General features: G+C 32.8%; 1 pseudogene; it reads left to right on the top strand.

The window, feature by feature from the left end:
- The first annotated feature begins 7857 nt into the window (after positions 1–7857).
- Positions 7858–8283, top strand: LOC150012316 (S-phase kinase-associated protein 1 pseudogene; annotated as a pseudogene).
- The last annotated feature ends 605 nt before the right edge of the window (positions 8284–8888 follow it).

The following is an 8888-nucleotide window of genomic DNA, read 5'->3' as shown; positions in this document are numbered from 1 at the left end:
AGTTACCATTAATTTAAATGTCTCCCAGATAGCAAGTAATCTATTCAACAATTTGCGGCATCCCAACAGTAAGTATTTTCAACATTTCTAGGAAATAAAAATTATATATTTCTGTAAAATTAAAAAAAAAAGAAAAAATTGCACTTAGGTAATCTTAGTGGAAATGCTAAGATTTGAACCCAAACTTTACAGATAGATAGATAGATAGATATAGATATATAGATATTTCTAAGTGTTTTCCAATTGGGAGATTACTTTATTTCAGTCAGTAAACATTTGCTGAGCACTGACTATAGTGGAGGCTCTAATTATACAATTGTGAACATATTAAAGTTCTTGTTCTCCAAAAACAACTTTCTAGAGCAACACTTATTTCTCCAAAACTGGGAAATCTATATTTTGAAGAGGTAGAAAGATTCTAGATTAGATATGGCTATATCTATATCTATATAACTATGTGTATATCTATCTATATACTCATATATAAATATATCATATGTATATACACACACATATATTGTATTACACATATATAGACACATTACATATTATAATTAATATGCTAATAACACACATTAATATATTTTATATATTATATATTAATGTATAGTCTATTATGTGATTATACATCACATATTATAATTAGTATATTAAAATATATAGTATATTTTGATATGTTACATACATATAATGTCCATTATTCAGGAGGATGCTACTGAAATATTACTAACATAAATACTAACATGTTACTTACCAAATGTAACTCGTTATCTGTCAATATCCTATCTGGTGTATTAAACTTTTAGATTATAGACCAGGCTCTCTTATAAAGAACTGACACAAGGGAATGCTGTACTGTTAAAATTTCCCTACTATGAAACCTAATTGTGACAAGTAAAACACTTTATAGTTCAGCATCTGTCTTATTCTCTAAACTTATTTCTACTCTCATTCTTCTACAAGTACCTTCTGTGCCTGTGGGACTGAGCTATTTAGAGATCTTCAAATGTGCCATATTATTTATTGCTTCAGGCTTTGTTCAATCTGATCTGTTGCTCTGGAACAAGGTACTTCTTAAATCAGCCTTTATACAGCTCTAGCCTGATCTAAAGGCATATCTCCTCTAGAACATCTTTGACACATACCACTTTGTGCCATTTTGGTTTAATTCCTCTCTGTGCTCCTGAGTAGTCTGCATACTTTCATTATAGAAAAATAGATTATCAGTATTATTTATTTCTGCCTCTCTCTTACATGGATATAATTGTCATATGTGATCTTTATGGTTAGCTATTGCCACAATAATACGTCACAAACTGCCCCCAAACTAAGTGGCCTACAATAATATTTCCTACCCAGAAGTTTAAAAAAAAAAAAAAAAGGTTGACTCAGCATCTTCTACCACCAACAGTTTATAAAATATTTGACTTTTCAACCAATAATGAATATTATTAGAGCTTATAAACTTTTGTTTATTTGGAAGAGGTAAAATTATTTTAATTGTAGATTTAATTTAGATGGTCCTTTCTACTCATTTTTATAATAATAAAAATCTTTATCATATTTAAATTTTGAATTTTACAAGCATGTTTTCTATATTTATTACATAATTTGCTTTCTCCTTTTACCCATTATGTGCTGAATTATATTTACTGGTTTTCTAATGTTAAAACACAGTTATAGTACAGGAATAAATCCGCACTTACTAGGACATATTTTCTTTATTATTACTATAACTTATTATCTCTTGATACAATGGGTTTACTTACAATTTTATCATTGTGTTTGCAAGGATATTTATATATTAAAAATATAAACTTTATTTCTAGAACAGTTTTAGGGTAACAGCAAAAATCAGTGGAAAATGCAGAGTTCTTATATACCTTCACATACATATCCAGTACAGCATTCTCCACCATTAACGTCCAGAGTCAGAGAGGTATTTTTGTTAAAACTGAAGAACCTATATAGACACATCACAATCACTCAAAGATAATAGTTTACATTACAGTTTATTCTTGGCATTGTACCTCCTATGCATTAGGACAAATATAAAATGACATGTGTCTGCCATTATAGCATTGTCATGTGTGAAGAAGTACTTGCCCCACCCCACCCCCCAACATAGAAACCAAGAGAGGAGGCTTACTGAAAACAAAGTGGAAGAAAGGAGAAAGGAGGAGAGCTTGATGCAGCAAGGAAGCACACACTAATAAAGTATGGTTCCCAGAACTGCTGCCAGGATCTGGTTTATAGAGGGCGTGGTTCTTCACATAGGCGCAGAGTAGGTTTCTTTCTTTTCTAGGTTCCCACCTTTGCTTTCCAGGTTCCAGAGCTCTCTGGGAAGTGCCTCAAGAGAAACTTTAAACTTACCTAGGAGAGGCTCAAAAAAAACCAAACGAAAACAAAACAACAACGACAAGGAAACTGAAGAACCTTCCCATCCATTTAAGAGAGGCTCAGCCTGTCTCCGTATCATAACAGAATAGCTTCATTCTCCTATCAATCCCATGTGCTACCCATTCATTCCTCCATCCCTGCATACCTTTGTCAACCACTAATTTTTTACGGTCTCCATAGTTTCCTCTTTTCCACAATGTCATATAGTTGGAATCATACATTATGTAGCCTTTTAGATTGGCTTCTTTTACTTGGTACTATGAATTTAAAGTTCCTCCATGTCTTTTTGTGGCTCAATAGTTCATTTCCTTTAGCACTGAACAATATTCCATTGTCTGGATGTGCTACAGTTTATTTATCTATTCACCTACTGAAAGACACTTTGGTTGCTTCCCAGTTTTGGCAATTTTAATAAAGTTGCTGTAATATCCATGTTCAAGTTTTTATGGACATAAGTTTTCAGCTAATTTGAATAAAACACCAGGAACACAATTGCTGGATCATATGTTAAGAGTGTGTTTAGTTTTACAGAAAATGACCAAATATTCTTCCAAAGTGGCTGAATTATTTTGCGTTTGCACCAGCAACGAATGTGATTTCCTGTTGCTCCATGTCCTCACCAGTCTTTGGTGTTGGCAGTGTTTTGGATTCTACCCATTCATTGGGCAGTCCTCATCAGGTTTTGAAGTAAAAATTATGCAGGATTCACAAAACAATACCATCTGGCTTTTTGCTGAATAAGTTTGCCTATACCTGTCTAAAGTACATAAAAAAGTGTTAGCCTTCCATAAAATACTACTTTTATGCTACTGTGTTCAAATATTTTAATTTTGTAGCTGCTTTTAACTCACCGATTAGGTATCATTTTATTATTTATTTTTACATTTTAAAAATTTAAATATACCTACATTGTTTTTAGTATCCTTACTGTCATTCCTTCTAATGCCTCTGACCTTTTATTCTGGATCTTTTATTCTTCTTCTTGATGTTTATCTCTGAGAAAGTCACATAGGAAGGACTCAGTTTTAGTTAATCCTATTTTGTCTTTATTTCTAATGGATAATTTTCCTGCATATATTTAAAAGCTATTTTCACTCTGCATTGGGAAATATTTTCCTTCTGTCTCTGTGCTTCCATTGTGGCTGTTTCAAATTCTGCTATTGGTGCTGTGTTCTCAGATGTCAAAGGGTTTCTAACATTCGAAATATTAATAACCATCTATAGTGTATACATACATACTATGGATAATTTTAAAAATTGCCTAATCCTCAAGCTATAAATGTTTTCAGTATTCTAAACTTCATCACACTTGTCTCCTCCTTTTAAAATTGTATAATATTTTCTATCAGAACTGTAAGAGAAATTCAAAGTTTAATGAGATTTTCAAGCATATCAACATTGCTGAAAATTTAACAATTATTTTGTACTCTGGATAAGTATGATAAACTGTAATTATGTAATAGTGCTTTCTATTTACTCATTCACATATAATTTATTTTGATTACTGAAATTAAAATATTACAACACATTTTAGATACATTGTTTTATTTTACTCTGGCAACATTGCTATGTGTTAAATAGCTGTGGTTAGACTATATTTTTCAAAAATTGTTGCAATAATAACTCCCACCTCAATGCTCTTCTTACATTGTGATTTTGACACTTTTGTCATTGAGGAGAAGGGTTTATGTTCCCTCCTCTTGAATTTCGGTGTGCTTGGAAGTATGACGGATATGACACTGATTTCTGGGATAAGGTCATCAAAGCGATACAGTATCTGTCTGGTTTTCTCTGGGTGCTTATTCTTGGATTCCAGCCATAGTGAGAAAGTCTGATAGCCATAGGGAGATTCTACATGTAGGTGTTCTGGTCAAAAGCCCAGTGAAGATTCCTGGTGACAATCATTATTAACCAACACTCAGGACAGGGAAGAAGCCTTCAGATTCTTTCAGCCCAAGCCAGTGAGTCACCCCAAGAAGGTAATGTCCTTTGGAGCAGAAATAGGCTATTCTCATTGAACCCTGACAAAATGCAATATATATATATATATATGTGTGTGTGTGCGTGTGTGTATGTTTTTTTTTTTTTTTAAGCCAACAAGGTTATGGTGGTTTGTTACTTTGCCACAGATGACTAACATAGTCATTATTTTAACACACGTGGCCTGAGTTTTAGAATAAAAATATTAATTGCTTTTTTCAAGGTTCACACAGTAACTGATAAAGATATAGGATTCAAAGTGAAATTTTATAATTTTATATACCTTTTATATATTAAAATAGTACCCAATAACATCTATACTGCTGTTGTCAGCAATATACAAATGAAAGAGAACTGAGAACTGAGGCAAATTGTCCAAATTTGCACAGGTAATAAGTGGCCATAGCCCAGAATCAAATGTGCTCATCTCCCTCCCTAACATGTTTTCTTAACCATTATACAATCTGGCTCTTTCACCTCTCCTTCTTTCCACTAATGCATGTCATCTTGACAACTCTAGAATTATAAGAGTTAAAGAGAAGAATTGTTACGCATTTCAAATAATTGGTTTAGTGTCCTAAAAAAGCCATAGATTCTCTGCAAACAAATATATTCATTTGCATAAAAATGGGCCCTTTTTTTCCCTCAGAGGATTATAGAACCACTTGAAGCCCAATACCTTTAAATGTAGGTTGTCAGGAAGTTCAGCATCTTTTTATTTATATTTTTAAAGATTTGTGAGTTTATTATATGAACTTTTTTTTATAACTTTTATGTTTTACAGTTGTTCCAATTTTTCCCCTTTCACCCCCCCAATCCCCCACCCTTTTGTCCAGCCTATCCTGCAGTTCCATAGGATCTTTTCTTTAGGCTATAATTGGAGCTACAGATTTTTAGTGTTGGCGATTGAAGAAAATTTACACTATAATGAACAAAAATGAAGAAATGTATCGATTATTATAAGTAAAGCAGAGATAAGATAATTTAGTTCTATCAAGAGACATTAGACAGTTTCCCAATCTGCATAGTCATATGGATAACATTTCCCTCTCTCTACAATAAGTTTATTGCAATGATGCTCTTTGATAATGTTCCTGGCTCTAAATCTTTATCTTGAAGGGATAGCATCCACTGTTAATTATGCATCTAATGATCTAGGCCTTATGCCAAAATATTGATATTTAGAAGAACTCAAATATAAGATTCTATCTAAAGTGTTTAAGTATAATTAAAATATATAGGTGTCAAAAAAGAATCGTGGTTTCTAAATGTTGAGAAAACATGTCTGGGAGTAAGACTACTGAATTTGAACTAGGCTATGGCCATATACTATCTGTACAACTGGGGCAAGCGTTCCTCATGTCTCTGGACCTTATCTTTGTCATCAGTGATTTGTGAACAAATGACAGCTGATCCATGTGTGTGCACACTCCTGTGTTCTGATGTAAGCTTGTAATATATCCCACTATTGCTCTTCATTTCTTATACCACTAACTCTATGTTTTTTAATATCAGAAGATATAAATTGTATTCCTATCACATCCTTTAGTCAGGGGGAATAAAAGATAGTGAGTTAAGGTATAAATACACCCTTTCTGTGAGTTAGGCAGTTTAAATTTTATGCAGAACACTTACATAAAATTAGCAATAAAACCCAATGTTTACTAGTTATGGCTACACATTTCAGGCTATTACATTGTAAAGTAGCAAAATAAGGTCTACATGGGTATGCTGATAGGATAAGATGCAGAATGTAGATCTCTAACATATGTTTTAATTTTCTGGTAGATGAAGAATATCTAGAAACATAAGGATGAATAAATAAGCACACAGATATACAGGAAACATTTCATTTTCAACTGCCAATTCAATGTAATTTGCATAGGAAGAGCATTCTAATACCACAAAGTTAAATTGCATTGCACTTCTCTTTCTCAGCAACTGGCTAATTCAATCATAGCACATAGGTTTTTCATCAGTTTTTAATTTGCTTAATTTTTGTGAGCTGGTGGTTTAGAAAATTTCCCATTTTTCAACCCTAAGACTGTAGGGATAAGGCCACATGCTATTCTTTTTCTGTGTAATTTTCATTTCAATATAGATTTTATAGTTCATTACCTGTCAATCAGTTTTCATTTTATCATGTTCTGTAAAACTGTTTTATGCTTCTTTCAATGTCTTACATTCATTTTAGACTGAGCCCTATTTATTTCTCTAAGATCCGTAGCCATCTGTAGCTGTGAACACTTAAATGTGTATTTATTTTAGCAATTGCAATATTTTTGCTTTATATGATACATTCATTTAGGATATTTATTCAAGCAAGTAAGTACTGAGGAAGCAGCACTATGTAAATCCTTTATCTGTGACAAGCCATTTTTCTCCTTTTGTCTTTATTTAGCTCAAACTTTGAAGGATACAATTTTAAATTTAATTTAAGAAACTAACAAATGAAGATACTAATCTAACACACATATTTACATAATAACATTCAAAACACCTGGACAAATAAACATACACTTGAGCCTCAAACTTTTACATAAATTGACACAATTAAGTAACAGAAGGAAAATAATGCAGTTGTTAATATTAGAAAATATCTTTTTTCAGATAGTTTGGTGTCTTTTTTCCATGGTTGTATGTTTTCTTCATGTGCCAGCTGTCTCTTCATTAAATAGATATCAGCTTTATTTCTCCTTTAACTAAGAAATACTGATCTTAGCATTATCTTTAAAAAATTAGATACATCATAAATCTGAAAAGAAAATTTGGAGAAATTTCCCTCAGGAATTAATTAGCACAGGCCGAGTGAGTTTTACTCAGGAACTCTGTTTTTGACTTTTGACCTACTAAATAAGAAATAAACTAAAAAGATACTTAAGACACTTTTAATTAAAACATACCAAAAATATTTTTCATAACCTTATTTGGAAAGTAATTTCAAATTATAATAGTAATTTGTGTGTTGTAATGTAAAACCAGCTCCTTACCAAAGCAAACAAACGAATCCTGACTTGTAGCATTGGCCAGTTTCCACAGTACATTGTTCTACTATTGTCTCACCTCTGATATTTCAGATGCTATTCTTCTCCTCTAGCTTATGGCTTTTCATATTTTTAAAGTTAATTTTTGAGTTTACTATGTCCTTGAAAACATTCCAGGCAGCTATATTTATTCCACTTATCAAGTCACTTCAGGATTTCCATCCTCTATTTTTTTCTTACCCTTTTAAAATATATAATACTTTGGTATCCCAGTATGCCTAGTTTATTTTTATAACTCCATCACATTGTTCTATTGATGTGTCATAAAACTAGGATTTTGGTTGAAGCATTTGTGTATAGAAATAGAAATATGCTATATTGTACGCATCATTTATATTTGTTTCTTTTCCTTAGTGAAAACTTCTTAAATACCCCATAGTTAGAACATTCCTAAGCACATTCCTAAGTCAAACAGTCGGTGACTATCAAGACCATGTTAGAAGATTTGGGAATGGATGATGAAGGCGATGAAGACCCAGTTCCTCTACCAAATGTTAATGCAGCAATATTAAAAAAGTTCATTCAGTGGTGCACCCACCACAAGGACGATCCCCCTCCTACTGAGGATGAAGAGAACAAAGAAAAACAAACAGATGATACCCCTGTATGGGACCAAGAATTCCTGAAAGTTGACCAAGGAACACTTTTTGAACTTATTCTGGCTGCAAACTATTTAGACATCAAAGGTTTGCTTGATGTTACATGCAAGACTATTGCCAATATGATCGAGGGGAATATTCCTGAAGAGATTTGCAAGACCTTCAACATCAAAAATGACTTTACTGAAGAAGAGGAGGCCCAGGACCCAAAGAGAACCAGTGGTGCAAATGGAAGTGAAATATTGTGCCTGACACTGTAACACTGTAAGGATTGTTCCAAATACTAGTTGCACTGCTGTTTATAATTGTTAATACTAGACAAACTGTAGACAAATGCAGCAGCAAAATAACTGTGTTAGCAGAGTATTACCCTCATTGCATGTGTAGTTTGGGTACAGATTCCAAGTCTATGGCTGAGTTTCTTCCAGTATGATCAAAAAGTTTCTTTTCTCTTTGCTCTGAATGAAACTAAATTGTGGGTTTTCTATAGTAAGTGGCATTTTGGGCTTCCGTTCTTTTTGTAAAGCAATTTCTGCCTAGTTTATTGGCCAGTTAACTTTAGTCTAGTGACCTTTTAAAAGCTGGCCATTGTAAATAAAACAACTTGCAAAAGTTTTCTGAAATAGAATTAGCAATATATTATCTTCTTGAGTTGAAGGCTGGAAAAAAGCTATGAGGTTAATGTTCTGATCTGGGTTATTTAGGATGTCTTCCAGCTCCCTGGAATTAAGGAGTACCACTGATACAGATTAGCCCATATGTAGCAAGGCTCCCTTAATTGGATCTGAGGACTTGTTTTTGCATTTTTGATCCTCTCAGCTTTGAATATGTTGGCTAGAGACTCAGTTACTACGCAATTTGTGGT

The sequence above is a fragment of the Furipterus horrens genome, unplaced genomic scaffold, assembly GCF_987537825.1.
Source record: "Furipterus horrens unplaced genomic scaffold, mFurHor1.1.pri manual_scaffold_4, whole genome shotgun sequence".
NCBI lineage: Eukaryota > Metazoa > Chordata > Mammalia > Chiroptera > Furipteridae > Furipterus > Furipterus horrens.
The sequence above is the reverse complement of the archived record's forward strand: the minus strand, read 5'-3'. Positions and strand labels throughout refer to the sequence as shown.